This window comes from Gastrolobium bilobum, unplaced genomic scaffold (assembly GCF_033153095.1).
Source record: "Gastrolobium bilobum isolate Gb01-03AN ecotype WA unplaced genomic scaffold, APGP_CSIRO_Gbil_v1 utg7116, whole genome shotgun sequence".
Lineage (NCBI taxonomy): Eukaryota > Viridiplantae > Streptophyta > Magnoliopsida > Fabales > Fabaceae > Gastrolobium > Gastrolobium bilobum.
Genome location: NW_026897985.1, coordinates 235,436 through 253,278, shown reverse-complemented (window position 1 = coordinate 253,278; position 17,843 = coordinate 235,436).

The following is a 17,843-nucleotide window of genomic DNA, read 5'->3' as shown; positions in this document are numbered from 1 at the left end:
TGTAAAGTGTACGCGAGAAATGATCCAGAGCTATCTTATTGCCATGAGGAATGAGTCAATCAGGCATGCACTATGGAAAGCGACTCATGAACCTGATGGAGCCCCACCACCACCACCACCAGTAGCACCAGAGCCAGATGATGAGCCAGCACTAGCAGCAGCGGTAGTTCCCTCTGTAGATTCTCTCCTTCTCCAGACACTTGATCGTCAGACACAGCGGATGATGGTCCAGAATGATTATATTATGAGGATGATGGAGCAGATTTGTTTGGAGAGAGGGATTGATACCACCAGCTACATGCCGCAGTTTTCACCACCTTCCCCACCTCTAGAGCAGGATGAGCCACATGCAGCTCCAGCTGATGATGCAGGCGATGACACCATGGAGGACTCATGATTATTATGCATTCCATGTCACACATTTCACCATTTTATTTTCACTTAGCATTTTATTTTGATGTTTTGAGTATTTTGTTAAGACAGTTGGGTTTAATTATGTATCCTTTATTTATACATGCTGAGTTATGATTATCTGATGATGTTTAACAAGTGTGTGTGTGTGTGTGTGTTTTTGTGTGTGTGTGTGTGTGTGTGTTCCACCTGCGCAGAACTAGCTTCACTCGACTAGTTTAGTTTGTTGCTGAGGATAACAACGTTCTAATCTGGGAATTGGTCGCATACTATATGCGAGACCTGCTAACTGCGGAACAACACAACAGAGAGGACGTCTAACATAATTTTTTCTGTAAAAAGGGGAGATATTTTAACCTTCATATTTTTTTAATTTTTTTTGCTGTTTTAATTCAATTAATTTTATTCAATTTTTCAATTTTTCTTAGAAAAATAAAAAAATAGTGAGTTCCTGAACAAGCGTTCCTAGATTTTGCAAAGCTTACTCAGTAAGTAATTAGATTGAATTATACGAAGCATGATATCTGTGGAGCATTTAATTGTTTTTATAATCTGAGAATGATGACTGCTCGTTTGTATAACTATTTTGGTGAAAATTCTTAGATAATGCTTTATGTGAAATTTTGAAATTAGATTCTAGTTAGAATTATAACTGTGAGGATTTGAGCCTAAACAGAAATATTTTTTCAGAGAGGTCTCACTGTAGTAGTTTTCTAGAACTTGAACTGTTTCTCTGGCTTGCATACATTACTGACATGATAAACAAACCTGAAGCCCCGCGCTACTGGCACGGTTGTGGCGCTGTTAGCGCCAAAAGCAATTTCCATCCAGAGTCACCACTCTTCTAGCGTGACACCGCGCTAGTAGCGCCAACCAATCTAGCCAATCACGCTATCAGCGCGTATCAGCGCGGGATTCACCCTAGTAGCGTGAACATGCAAATGCTGAACAACATTCACACGCTATCAGAGCGAGATGCGCGCTAGTAGCGTGGGAGGTACTGGAAAATCTTCAAACTGATCCAGATTGTATCAGAGAAAGATTAGACCAAGATATATGATGAAGATTCGATCAAGATTTCTAAGCAAGGGCACAAACTTTATAAATAGAGACTCAGACCCCAGTAACAAGGATAATTGGCTGGAGAGAATTGAGAGAATTCTACGAGGCTCACGCTGGAGATCAGGATTCCACCGAAGTTGAAGATCGAAGAACATTGATCCTTCATCTTCTTCTTCTTTTCTTTTTCTTTTATTAACAATTTTTCTTATTTTAATTTGTTTAAGTCAGACATGAATATGTCTGGCTAATTTTCTTTTGTAGTTGGGATCACGGACCCGATGTGAATCCTTTATATTTCATATACTTTTTTATAAGTTAATTAGTTAATTTGTTTTATTCTGTCTGGGTTAATTTTTACATATCCTGATTAGAACTGGCCACTCTAATTATAAGGCTTTGAGGGTTAGAACTCACAATAGATATATTGGGGTTTTAATCTGGATAAGGGTAGAATAACAATCTATGCATGACCTAGACATAGGCTTACATAGATTGCAGACTTTTAATCATTTGCTTAATGCTTAATTCAAGAAGGATTACTAGGACACTAGGATTCTAATTGGGTTAAAGGGTTGAAATCACTAAGACATTAGGGTTCAACTAATTTATAGGAAAATAATGAATTGTCTGAGCAAATAATTAGTTAATTATAAAATACAATATAGGAATATAAGGGAGGATCGAAGGTGAAGTGCATCCTAGCTACAGTCCTTTTACAAATTTTAATCACTCTCATATTTTCTTGATATTCTTGATAACTCTTGCATGCTTTTGATTATTATTGCTTTTAAAATTCTGTTTTTAAATTACAACAATAATCAAATTCACAATCAAATCTATTTTTCTTCCAAATCAAGGGGAATAGTTAAAATTAGATATTGGTGCATTAATCCTCGAGGAAACGATCTTTACTTATCACTTTTATTACTTGAAACGAACGGTATACTTGCCGATTTCGCAACACTAATCACAATAAAGATAAACTTTCTATTAAAAAATAAAGATAAACTAAACATATACCATCACCAAATGAGAGATTATGCAAGAGGTAATTTCTTTGACTCCCCTCTATCCCAATTTTTTTATACCGAATATTAATAAATTTGTTTAACTAATCGATTTCTCGTTGAAAGAATTTTTTTTTTAATTTAAAGCTTATGATACAATGCTTATCTTCACTATAAAATATGTTGGGTGATGTTCCTTCATTAATGTAGGCATGCACTCTTATTTATTGGGTGTAGGACTTTAGATAGCCCAACCACCTCATCATTGAAGATAATTCCGGAAAAAGATGAGGGTTCCCTTCACCTTTATATAAACAAATGAGGCAATTTGTAATTTTAGTTAGTTAGTTAATTTGAGAATATCTCTAGAGTGAAGTTTGAGTGTGACCTCTTAAGGGAAGTTTGAGAATACCACCATTGTTGGTGATGCTTGATTGTACCTATAGTGTAATTAGGGAAGCTTGAACCTTGGCAATCTTTCTTTTGTCATAGTGAAATTTTTTTTGGACTAGTGTTCCGTGGTTTTTACTTTTTCTTATTGAAGAAGGTTTTCCACGTTAAAATTTGATTGTGCTTCTCTATCTCTCTCACCTGTACATTTATCATTTCTATTGCGTGTTGGCCGACCTGGTGACTTCAGGCCGACCTAATTGTGCCAAGCTCCGAGCTCGACGTGCAGACTTTGAGGGAATGACTTGTCCAACAGTGGTATCAGAGCCCGAGTTTGAAAGGTTCTGAAGGAGACGAGATTGAGACCATTGGCGATGCCATGTCGGAGACATATTCTAACTGACTACGGACAACTTTACTTATTGGAGACATATGATGAAAGATTATTTGTACTGCAAAGACATGTATAAGCCCATCATCCATGATGAGATGCCTGAAGGAAAAATCGAGAATGAGTAGGAAATCCTAAATCGAAAAGCCATCATCATGAATAGGAAATATATCGAAAAAAGTCTCTTTAAGCATGTTGCCGAGTTCACGAATGCATACGAGTTGGAGACGAAGCTGGACTCCATGATTCAGAAGAAGACTCCCAAGAAAAGAAGCGCACCTGGTTCGCTAATTTATAAAGTTGGAATACAAGGATGATAAGAGCATGATTGAGCACCTCAACGCCTATAAAGGAATTATTAATCATCTTTCCAAAGTTGAGATGAATATAGATGAAGAGATGCAGGCTCTACTGCTATTCGCTATCAGAAAATTGGGAGACTCTGGATGTTACATTAAGTAACTCGGCTCCAGACGAAAAACTGATAATGGATGTCGTGACTGACAGCCTCCTGAATAAAAAATCCAGGAAAAGAGAACGAGGTGTAACATGAATGTCTGAGGAAAACGTGGCTGATAACAAGGGAAGGTCTGATGCTCGGGGTCGGAGCAAAAGTCAGGGTCGTGACGGACGTGATAAGTCCAGAGGCCGATCTAGCTGAGGTATAAATTGAAATGCTTATAATGTGGGAAGCCAGGCCACAAGAAGTCTGATTGCAGGACTTTGTAGAAAGACAAGAAGAATGGCATTGTGAAGTTGAATCAAATTGTATCGAAGAAGAAAGAGGACAACAGTGGTTGCCAGTGCTGAGGCCGAGATATTATTTCTTAGAGAAGACAATTTTTTGAATGTAACCTGTGATGATTGCACCTGGAAGGCGCAAAAATATGATGGTCAGGAGACGAATATAGTGGGAATTTTCCTTCTACATCCTCAACCTCTAGGGAGCGAAGTAATCAAGTTTATTTTTTGACTTGAGCAATAACTTTAAAGAATTTATCTTTAAAGTTCTTAAAAGAGTCATAATAGACATGTAAAAGGTTTCTAAGGGGATGACCTCAGAAATTCATCCAACTTTTTCTTTTCGGAGGCTCACGACCAGTACGAGAAGTAATGACTTGAAAAAAAAGGCAATTGTGCAGTGTAAAGTTAAATATGCACAGAATTGCTCAAAAGTTAAAAAGGCAGTAGGAGCAATGTGAAGATGAATTAAAACACAGATTTCAAATTTGGATAAAGGAAACTGAAGACCGAGTTTTGTGATCAAATCTCGATAAAAGAAGGAAAATGAAGGCTCATCTGAGTTCCTCTCAGAGCAAACCGGCTCATTTTCGTGGGGAGGAACAATGTCATAATATTTTAAGTTGCCAACATTGAGCTCGGTTACATCTGCATGCTCATCTCGAACAAAGTACTTAATACTTTATATGTGACCCACGAGTACTGGGATATCAAAGCGGCTGGAGAACATTCAGAATCTGACTCAGTAAAGCGAGATTCCCCTGTAATTTCTGACAGATTTATCCTCATAAATACCTAAAACAAGGAGTTTCAAAATTAGAAGAAATTGACAGACATACCTGAATCAAAATAGCTACTAGTTGATAAACTTGCAGATTTATCCGATACCGAAATTGGATTATTTGCATCACCAGAAGCTGAGTTCGATCCCGAAATATTTCCATGATGATAGCTTGAAAAGTGAACTAATATAAAGAGTTGCAATCTCTTTCTATTAGTTTATAACTCAAGAAGGCACAAGAGTGACATGGGTCACATTAGGTACCCTTATACGAGACTCGAGGTTTTAAATTACTAACAGTTGAAGGGGTTCCTTCATCCGAGCTTTGATGTGCAACACGACTTAACAGAATATGGTGAGAAACTTGTTTGGTCTGGATAGATTGGCCTTGACCTTGACTCCTATTACAAGGGAAAGCTTGGGTGTTTGTGATAGCTCAAAAGAAGAAGAAGATTGAACCAGAATGGTGGCAAGTGTTGGAAGATCACATGTAGGAGCTGTTAAAAGCTGAGTTCACAAGAGAAACACGATATACCACTTGTTATCTAATATAGTAATGGTAAAGAAGCCTAATGGTAAGTGAAGGGTCTATACAGACAATACCGGCCTAAATAAGAATGTCCAACGAATTCGTATCCAATACCAAACATCGATCAATTGGTGGATAATTCATCTAGGTTCTTACTGTTATCTTTTATGGATGCTTACTCTGGATACAACCAAAGACGGTCAAGAACTAATTTATTTTATAAGTAGAGCTCTGCAAGGCTCTATACCGAGATGTCAGAAGTTGGAAAAAAAATAGCATTTTCCCTACAAATCTCGGCCAGAAGACTTCAACCATATTTTCAGGGCCATACAATTAAGGTGAGTAAAAATCAGCCTATCAGGCAGGTGCTTCATAAGACGTACCTGGCAGGGCGAATGAAAAATTGGGTAATCGAATTGTCTGAGTTCGACATTATTTTTGAAACAAGGAAGACCATCAAGTCATAAGCGTGAGCGGATTTTGTTATGGAGCTCACCTCAAGACAAGAAAGAGATCCAACATCCCAAGATACTAGGAAGATTTATGTTGATGGCTCATCCAAAATGAAAAGAAGGGGAGTTGAGGTTATTATTGCTTAGGGGATATCAGTGGAGCATTGTCTTCACTTGAATTTCCCCACTTCAAACAATCAAGCTAACTATGAGACCTTAATAGCCAGGCTCCAACAAGAAAAAAAACTTTGAGCCAAAAAATTTAAAGCTTTCAGAGATTCCCATCTAGTCACATCCCATATTGAAGGAAGTTATCAAACAAAGTAACTGCTGATGGCAAAATATTTAAATGTAGTAAAAGAGTTTATGGATGAATTTAAAGAAGCTGAGGTTAGACACATTCCTAGAAGTGTAAATGGCAGAGCTGGCATCTTATCAAAGTTGGCAAGTACAAAGAGTGCTAGAAATTACATAATAGTGGTGGAGCAGAGCATCCCAGAACTAACTTGCGTAATGGTAATCACGGCTATGGAAGATTGAAGAGGGCCAATCATTGCATACTTGGAAAGAGGCATACTTCCTCAAGAAAGAGCTGAAGCTAGGAAATTGATCCGAGATAACTCTTTATATGCAATGATAGGAGGTCAGCTATATAGAAAAAGGGTTACACTCAACTTTGTTGAAGTGTTTAAACTTGGATGAAGCTAAATATGTTTTGTCCGAGATACATGAAGGAATCAATGGCCAACACAAGGGAGCTAAAGCTTTAGCTCGGAAAGCCCTCCGAGCTGGGTATTATTGGCCATCAATAGAGGGAGATGCTAAGGAACATGTTAGAAAAAGCAATCCATGTCAAAAACATGGAAGAAACCTCCTGGCTCGCCTAGAGGAATTGCATATTATCACATCTCCATGGTTATTTTATAAATAGGGATGGATCTGCTAGGTCCATTCTCAGCATCTGAAGGGCAGTTATGATGGTTAATCATAGTTGTTGATTACTTTATAAAGTGAATAAAGGCTGAGCCAGTTGCCACTATCACCTCGGCTCGAGTACGAAGATTTTTTGAAAGGAATCTCATCTACAGATTTGGTATTCTAGCCAAGATTGTTACAGATAATGGGACTCAATTCGCCAACAAAAATTTCCAATATTTGATGATCGACCTCCACATCCTGCTTTATTTTGCTTCAGTCGAGCACCCTCAGTCAAATGACCAAGCCTAAACGGCAAGCAAAATAATCGTGGATGGGCTTTGAAAATGATTGGAGGTTACTGGCAAAGGAAAATGGTTTGAAAAGCTATATTATGTCCTTTGGGGATATAAGACAACAATTCAAACAGAACTCGGGGAAACCCCGTTCAGATTAACTTATTGATGTGAAGCAATGATCCCGGTGGAATTAGGAGAACCATCTTGGAGAAGGATGAAGGCACTCAGAGAAAAAGAAGAAAAGAATAATGAAGCACTAGCTGCAGAGTTATATTTGATTGATGAAGCAAGAGTAACAGTACATTGCCGAGATGTGGCTGCAAAATAATTGGTTGCAGCAAAATACAACAAGAAAGTTAAGCCGAAATCATTTGAAATTGTTGACTTGGTACTCTAAAAAGCATATATCAGTGGAAAAACTACAAAAGAGGAGAAATTAGCTCCAAAGTGGGAAGGACCATATCAGATAAAAGAAAAACCAAAAAAATGAGCTTACATTTTAGAAACTTTAAACAAATAGGCTATCAAAAGAACTTGGAATGCGGACCAATTGAAGAAGTACTATACCTAGAAGCCAAATTCCAGTTCAAATTTGAATCTTTCTCTTTATAATATGAGTTTATTATGATTGATTTATGTAAAGATTCTTCATTCATAAATAAAGAAGGATTATTCACTTCGCTTTTCATAATAATTGAAAAAAAAACCAAGGTATTTGAAACTTGTCTGATATGTGCAAGAACCCGAAAAAAAGTTGGGTTCAAATGAAAGCACATCGCAGAACTTTAGTTTCTAGCCAAGGTATAGAAAAACAAAAGCACGCTTCTAGATCCTAGATGTTAAATAAACATCATGTGCAAGTCAGGATAAATGAAATTCGGCTTAAAAATTAAAAGACGAATTGATACGGCTCTGATCAAGCCACCATGACACCTTAGTAACTAGCAAAAAGTCAAGTTTTTAAACCTAGTTAATAAAATTGGGTTAAATTAATAAACAGAACCCGTTTAATAAAACAATACCCTGGCCAGATCATTCTTTTCAGATGACGCTAAACCCGAGTTAACGCAAGAAATATAATCAAAAAAGAATTGAATAAGTTAAGAAAATAAAGACTAGAAACAATCCCAACAATATTCAGTAAAGTACCAAAAGGGGCTTATAGGCCCCAAGAAAAATGAAAATCAATACGTTATAACCAGCATCCAGCCCTTCATTAGAGTGGATCTTCCAGAATTTGATTGATTTAAGCCACAAAATCGTGAGCTTTGGCTGAAATTTCCTAAGCTTCGGTATCATTCATATCTATATCTAAAGTTGCTGGAGGGGGAATGAATTCTCTGTCTTCCATATATCCAAATGGATGAAGAGACTCCATTTTGATAGGATATCCGAGTTGAAAAATTTCACCTGATTAACATCATTATTTTATGCAACTTCAGCCGTCTTTTTAAGCTCATAATAAGAGAAGTTGTAATCATCTTGCAACTGTTTATGCTAAGTTTGTAATATCTGATGATCACATTGCAACTTCTCTAACACAGTTTCTTTAATATGAAGAATGTCTTCTTTTTCATTTACGGAATTGAGAATAGATTCTAAATCTATTGAACTATTTAATGCATTAGCAATGGATTTTACATCAGCCTTGCATTGATTTAAATTCTTCTCCAGATTACGAGAAGAATTCAACAAAGTCTGATGTACTTCAATAGCCTTATCTCTTTCAGCACGAAGAGCAGAAGATTCTGAAAATAACTCGACATAATTATCTCAGATCTAAAAATATAGCTTCATTACATATGCAACTTCATCGTATAATGTTCCATTTTCTGAAGTTCTTCAACTCTAGACTCAGAAACAAGATCTGCAGAAAACCACGAACAAGGTGGGCGAATTACACATCGGAGCTCATTAGATTTCCCGGCTCCTAAAGATCTCGTCTTGCAAGTCTTGATGGGGGAGGAGGAGGCATCGTAACTTGCTCAATATTAATAATAGTAGTAATATTAACTGCGCAAGTAGCAATACCACCAGGAGGAGAAGATGGACTAGCAGATGAGTCTTCGACTCTAGAACTCTCTCCTTTTGGTTGAGAAACTGAAGTCTTAAGTCTCTTAAACTTTGGATCAGAACCAGATTTTGCTCTATTCTTGTGAAGGGCTGTTAAGTAGCCGGAAGCAGCCATGACTGAACCTAAGAAAAAATGAGATCTGTTAGGAATAAAAAACAAATCTCCTTATAAAATCTACATGACCATATAGATAAAGCTAATACAATAATCAATCTGCCATACACTTGTTACATCTAGCTCGGCTGGAGCATTTGAGGTAAACGATGCAGCATTAACATGACCATGAACTTCTACATGGTAGAGTAACTTATCAGCGATAGATTTTTTTATCTTTAAAAAGTCTAAGCTTGAAGTCAAAAGACTTCAATAAATGATGCTCCTGAGACCAGTAAAGAGGAAATTTACCCTCGAGTCCCTCAGAAGACATAAACCAAGGTTTTTGTCCAACTCGATGAATATGAGAAGGAGCGAGATACATATGATTTAGTAGTTGAGCTGAATCCCTATAAGAGGAAACAGAATACCAACTTTAGTGATTAAATCACGATAGAAGAAAAAGAAAAGAGTTTCCTCCAAATTCCTCCCAGAACAAACAGGTTTTTCCTCAGCAGGAGGAAAGAAATTAAACCCAACCAGGTTACCAACAAGGAGCCCAACTATATCCTCGATGCTCAGGCCAGATCTTATGCTCAGGACTTCTTTAGTAACCTATGGATATCGAGCTATTAACTCGGCATTAGGAGATAGATGCTCTGGATCAAAAAGGGCGACTTCGACTTTTAACTTTACAGAAGGTGATTCCATAAAAACATAGAACATAAAAATTTGAAGATCAAAACAAGGGATATACATACCTGAATTAAAAAAAATTATTATCGGATGAGCTAGATGTATCATCTGAGACATCAAGAAGAGGGTTTTTTCTATCAGAAATTGGACCCGGTTCCTGATTACCCTCTTGATGTGGGCAACTACCTAAGATGAGATCAGCCATAAAATCATTGCTTTGTTCGATGAATTTATAGCTTAAATACACACAAGAAAAGCAAGGCTTTGAATTTGGATTTGCCGAACTTATGCTTATAATCGACAAGGAGGTACTAATCCCGGCTGATGGATTCTCAAAAAAATCAGAGGTACCGGGCTGACTAGATATTGGGATACTGTGATGCATTCAAGATGATCTGTTCAAATCGGCCAAGCATAAAAGCAGAGATAAAGAAACATCCCAGCATTTTGAGAACCTGAGTTATTTGAAAAGTTAGAGGATGGTTATCTCGGCTATATTAGCCTAAAGTTAGTAATTCAACTAAAAAGGTTGAAGGAGAGACATTGAAACAAGATATTTAATACCTGATTTGTGAAACATGGTTGATCCTGAACACAAAAACAATAGCTGTAATGGAAGACCCTCTATAAATCACCCCGACAATCCAAACACTCAAACTACTGGGCTGAGGGACAATTGTTATGCACCTATACAATGCCTATATATCTGAAGGCCCAATAAAGGGCAAATACATGATAGTGATACAGTGGCACATCAGGCCCAAAGACCACAAAAAGCCCAGAACTATTATACCCATAGGTAAACTCTATATATAGGGAACAAAGCCTATAGGTATAACCTAATCTCTCTTACTGTTACGCTGTCAGTGTGCATATACACTACCCTATTGGCTAATGTTATTATCAGTTGTGTGCAGTGATCTGCTACCTCAAGATATCTAATTCTTAGATACTTTAGAGAGTACCCAATCCTATATTGACTTACTAACCCTAGGCTAGACATTTATGTCATCTAGACAGAACAGGTCTCATACATATTTATGTGTGTTTAAGAGATGAAATTATCTTCTATAAAATGAGAAACACTAATCCCTTCAATAATTTGTGCGACTCAATAAAAAATTATTAAAGAACGTACGTACTATTATCATACTTCTAAATAAATTAAAAATATCTGGTGCTAAGTCTAAATAGGCACAAAAAGGACACATGTCCCATGGCTCCTCGCCTTGAGAATAATTTTGGTGGTTGCGGACCACCATTTACTCAGTGGTCCGGCTGGACCAATCAAAATCAGGCAATTACTGAGGAAAGAGGAGATAAGAGAAATGAATGTTTTTTTGTCCAAGTGCCATCCCCTGAATGGAAGGACTACATGGGGCTCAGAGCACCAAAAACATTTCCCCTCACTTCTTCTCCTTCGACTTTTCTCATTTGTTTATTTTTTTTTTAACTTGTGTTTTCAACTTTTTATTCACTTATGTCCCCATTTATTTTGACTATCCTTTGCTGCCTTTACCCTTTCATCATTCTCCATATATTCCTCGAGCTATAGGGGTGGCAATTTGGGTCAACACGACTCGACACGATACAAACTGAATTCGACACGACACAAATACACTCAGCCCGAATATGACACAAATTTGAAATCGGGTTAAAACCTCCAACCCGAACACGACCTGCTTTTTTTGCCAGTTGACACGAGATGACACAGATAACTTATAAACTCATAGTGTATCGTATATTATGTGGATTGAAACGACAAGATGCGACACGAATAACCTGTAAATCCTAAATTATGTTACTTATTATGCTGGTCAACACGACACGATAAGATACGAATAACTTGTTTATGACACGATAGGAATAACCTGTAAAAAAAATTAATGCGGATCAATTTCAGGTTCGCTGGTTGGCACGAGACACAACAAGAATGTTTTCTGGTGAATTTCTGCCAACCCGAAATGACACGAACATGAAAATTTCGTGTCGGATTTGGGTAGTGTCATACATTGCCACCCCTACCTCAAGGCTGCATCACTGTTCTGTATTGTTGGGTTAAAAACATGCTACGTGATTTTAGTATGTTTATTATTTGAATCACTAGTGTTCTGGATAGGTCTATTAGGTGTAATATGAAGGCTTAAGACATGTATCTTTAAAGTGAGATTCTTTTCTTCTTTTATATATGATCCTCTACTTTTTTTGTACACGCGCCTCACACAAGTGAGGGTGGGTTGCCTCCTACCTTAATGGAACTTATGAGGTTGTCAGATAGATATAATATAAAATTATTGAAGGCTCATCATTAACTAGCTTAAGCTATTGAGTTGAATTAGTTGCTTATCGATAATAATATTAGAGCCTTCGTGACTACATGATCATGAACTCGATCCTCATCGCTCTCACTTTCTAGTGTATCAAGTCAGTAAAGGATAGAACCAAAAAATGAGCCTGTGTAATATCTCATGCTTCAAGCCCAAAAAGGTCTTGCGTGACGGGATATGTTAAAGAGATATAATATAAAATCATTAAAGATCCATCACTTACTAGCTTAAGCATTTAGGGGAGGTCTATTAGGTATAATATGAAGGCTTAACACCAATTATTGTTTATAGGGACAAAACAATTAGGTTCACTCCATTGAGGAAGTTATCTCCCTTTATATATACTTACTCATCCATTAAGAAGTCATCTTTTTTCATCACATTCATCATTGTTGTTACTCTATTGAGATTCAACCTTTATGCAACCAATGGTGTCCTTCACCTCGTCGAGATTTTCAGCTGTAGTCTAAGACTTGATCAGTCATTCTATAACTGAGTTCCAGTTTATACTTTTGCCTCCCCTCACTAAATCACTGTTAGATTGACATAATTCAACTATAGAGGAAAACAAGTCTAAATCCCCATCTCGCAAAGAGATCAAATACAATTGCTGAAAAAAGTAAAGTTATATCTAAAAAATTATATTGCTTAGATAACACAAAAACATAAAGTGTGTCAATCGTCAAGAGTGTGGAAAAGGAGATGCAATTCAACAGTACTGTAGCATATAGACATCAAAACGATTACATAACCCAAAAACAATTTGGGGTGGCTTGCCTTTGATCGAAGACCCCTTAGAAAGAGAAAGAAATGAGCTAATCAACTATGCCCGAGTTGAAAAAAGTTTATTTTCCTAAACTGGTGGAGGTAAAGATTTAACAATATAATTGACAAGACACGCTTTGTCACAGGTAAAAAACAAGGAAGGGAAAAGGATAGTAGTTGAAACGTAATTTGGACTATATCATCTTGTATCTGTTTCATTGGTAATAAATTGGTTTGAGTAAATGGCTACCTATTCTTGTGTATGAAAATAAAGCATGGATGAAGCAAACGCTTTACTACAAACTGTAGTTGAAAACAACGGTTTAAATATTCAAAGTCTAATTGAATTTGGTTGAGCTAATTGCGAGAGAATTCTTTCAACTCAGTTAATTAATTGCCATATTTAAAACAAAATGAAGAAAACAAGACAAAGACCCGTTAACAAATTTCACTCAAGATGTTTGGAAAATATTTTAATAACGAAATGTTAAATATATAATTTGAGGCTGGCGACATGAAAATATTGAAAAACGTGGTTAGCTCATACGTGAGACATCAGAGCCAAATTGAATGAAAAAAAGGAATTATATCGACCAAAATTTCCCTATTTTTACCACTTCTAGAGATTTATTTGTTTTAATAAAAAAAACTAATTAGTTATCAATTGTATAATGGGAACGATGTCTCTTTCTTTCTTTCTCTCTTTCCTTTTTAATTTTAGTTCAGATATTTTGAAATTAATTGAGGGTGACGCTAGACCCGACTTACAAAGCCGGAGGTCATGTGCAATAAATAAATATTGATGTTCCTATGTGGTAAAAGTAATATGAGACATTTTTAATTCGGTATTAAAAAAAAATATAAAGAAAGATTCGTTTATAAATTTTTTACAAATTTTTATAAATTACACTATGTACTCCCAGAAGTACATAGTGTAACCTAGCGTACTTTCAGGAGTACATAGTTTGTAAAAGTTTATAAATATAAATTTTCTCAAAAAATATTTTTGAGATAGTCGCCCTGAAATACAAAAAAAAAAATTATCTATTTTTATTCTCTATTCTCATGTATTTTTCATAATAATTGACTTATTTATTAATGGATGAAATTGTCTCATGCTTATTTTACATGAGAGGACTGATTTCCATAATAAATATTATCTTTATATTTTAAAATAAAATTAAGAAAATCATCACAACTAAATGAGGTGATCATTTACAATGTGACTATTTTGAAATGTCCCTGCTTTCTAAGATTCAATTAATATATTAACAGGGAAAAGGTTGAAATGAAGATAAGACTCCCCAGAAATTAAAAGGTCCTTTCCTCCTTTAATATATTACTTTTAATAAAAAAATTATGAAAAGATACTTCTTTTGAATTTATTTACAAATTTATTGCATTCAGTCATGCTCGACACAGGCATAATAAGTCACGCCCCACAAAAAAGCCAACTGTTTTGATGAGATACATTCTTCTCTCTTTTAAGTAAACTAACAGTCAGTTAGAATAGAGACACGTCATATGTATTAGTTAGTTAGAATAGTTTGCTTTCTGCAACTGACTATAAGTAGTTAACACTACATGTAACTTAACAGTTTTTCACTCTTAGTTTTTGTTAATCAATGCATTTGGTATTTTTACTCTGTGTTCGTAAGATGGTATCAGAGCTCTACACAGAGCTCTGATTCTTGCCTTTCGATTTTTTTTTTCGGTTCAATCTTCTTCTCTCGTTCAATTTCTTGCTTGAATTCATTCACACAACAATCAACAAATGGCGAATCAGAGCTCTGGAATAGTTCATGAGAACACAGATCACGACCATACATCAGATCTGGCTGGTAATCGAGGTAATTCTAAAGGTTCCAGCACTCGTTTAGATTCTTCAGATCCAGGAAGTGCATATTATTTGCATGCAAATGAAAATCCGTCTTTAGTTTTGGTTTCTTCCCTCATGAATGGGAAAAATTATCACGGTTGGGCAAGAGCCATGAAAATGGCATTGATTTCTAAAAACAAGTTTTCGTTCGTGAATAGAGTTATCACTGCTCCTGATATGTCAGATCCACTTTACGGTGCTTGGGAGAGATGCAACACCATGGTGCTTTCATGGCTGCATCGCTCAATCACAGAATCCATATCACAATCTATCCTATGGATGGAGCTAGCTTCGGATGTTTGGGATGATCTGAAGGAGAGGTTCTCTCAAGGTGATATATTCAAAATTTTGGATCTGCAAGATGACATATACCGGTTGCATCAAGGTGACAACACGGTCTTAGATTATTACACACAATTGAAGGTATTTTGGGATGAGTTGGAAGCACTACAACCAACTCCATGATGTAAATGTGCACGTCCCTGCTGTAATGTTTCTTTGGAGGTGAAAAGAATTCGAGAAAGGGATTATTCAATCAGATTCCTTAAGGGATTAAGTGCAAAATTTCCACATGTGAGGTCACAAATCATGTTGATTGAGCCATTGCCTTCTGTCAATCGTGTCTTTTCTCTCGTTATGCAACAAGAGAGACAGCTTAATCTGGAGGGACAGATTCTAGTTCATGACAGTTCCAAGCCCTTAGTTCATGACAATCCCAAGGTTTTTTACAACACAGCAGATCAAGGCAAGGGGACGTTCTCAAGATCAAGGCAGAGGTCGTTATCAAGGTAGAGGAAGATTTACAGGAAGAGGAAGGACCAATTCTTACAGAATGTGCACATACTGTGGCAGAACTGGTCATACTATTGATACATGCTTTGAAAAGCATGGGTATCCACCTGGATACAAGCAAAGAAGCTATCCACATAGGACCAACATGGCAGTAGGAGGAGACCAGGATTGTTTTTCAGAATCTGTGGAACATGGCAATGCTATGGGAAAGCCAGATGTAAAGGATTCTTTTACAAAGAATCAGTTTCAAACAATAATGGAAATGATACAGCAAACAATGCATCAGAATCCTTCAACACAGCAAGGATCCTCACATGCAAGCAACTTGGTCCAATCAAAGGCACACCATGTTACAGAAAACAATGATTCCTCCTCAGGTAAGTACAAATCTCAGTGGATTTTAGATATTGGAGCTACTGACCATATCACACACTCTTTTAAGTCTTTGTCATCTATTCGAAAGATTGAGCCTATAGCCATTTCTTTGCCTAATTGAAGTGAACTATATGCATCTGTCTCTAGAACAGTTATGATTACTGATTCCCTTCAACTAACCAATGTGCTATATGTCAAGGAGTTTAAGGTGAACTTGATCTCAGTAACTAGATTAATCCATGATTCTAATTGCCAAGTGACTTTTCAGCAAAGGAAGTGTATTATACAGCGAATTCCAACCATGGTGGTGATTGGTTCTGCTGAGTTTGAAGCAGGATTGTACATACTTGGTCAAGAGTACAACAAAGAAGAGTATTTCAATAATAATGCAGATGACCATATGTGGAAGACAGCATACAACACTAAATCTACAGCTTCAGTGGATGATATTTGGCACATGAGGCTAGGACATTGCTCGAAAGCTATACTGAAGGCAATGACAGTTAGCTTTCCTTTTATTTCCTGTAATAAAGTAGATGATCCTTGTGAAGTTTGTCATCTAGCGAAACAAAGACAACTTGTTTTTCATCACAGCAATACAATTTCAAATGCATCCTTTGATTTGGTACACATGGACATATGGGGTCCTTATTCAATACCCTCTATACATGGTCATAGATACCTTTTAACTATTGTGGATGATCACACACGATTCACATGGGGAGTTTTGATGAAATCCAAAGGTGAAACAAGGGAAAATATTCGGGCTTTTGTCATTCTTGTAGAAAATCAATTTGGAGCAAAGATAAAAGCCATTCGTAGTGATAATGGGCAGGAATTTCTCATGAATGAATTTTTTAGACAAAGAGGGATAACTCACAAAACCACTTGTGTTGAGACACCACAACAAAATGGGATAGTCGAACGAAAGCACCAACACATATTGAACATAGCAAGGGCTCTCCTTTTTCAGAGTAACATTCCCAAATCTTTATGGTCTTACTGTATTTCCCATGCAATTCACTTAATCAACAGAATTAGCTCACCTCTGCTGCAGTTCAAGTCACCTTACCAGCTACTATACCACAAACCTCCTATCCTTATTGATTTGAAAACTTTCGGATGTCTAGCATATGCCACTACACTTACTGCTGGAAGACTAAAATTTGATCCAAGAGCTAGAAAATGCATCTACCTTGGTCATAAAGATGGAGTTAAAGGTTATATTCTCTATGATCTTCTCTCCAAACAAATTTTACTTTCCCGAAATGTAGCCTTTTATGAAACATATTTTCCCTTCTTCAATGATCCTTCCAAGACACACCATCCTCTGTAACTCCTTTCCTATTGTTACTGAATCCCTCACCCAGTATGATCACCCCATGAGCTCACAGTCCATCAAAGATTCCAATGCCACTGCCACTCCACCTATAACCATTGCCACTCCACCTATTGATTCCAATACCACTGCCACTCATCCAATTGAGCCTCACCCTTCTCTTACAGCAACTGACCACGATACGACCATTCACACTGTTGACCCCAATACCTATCCCATCCCAGACACTCTCCACACACATAGACATTCCTCTCGAATACCAACCAGACCAAAATACCTCAATGATTTCCAATGTAACCTCACTGCAACCAAATCCCTTTACCCAATATCAGCTGTTGTGTCATATAACAAATGTTCATCTGCACATTCTGTCTTCTGCCATAATATCAGCAGCTTTGTTGAACCACGTACCTATAAGCAAGCTATACAGTCACCTGAATGGACTGCAGCTATGCACGAAGAGATTGATGCTTTGATTCGAAATCACACATGGTCTTTTGTTAATCTCCCATGCGGGAAACGACC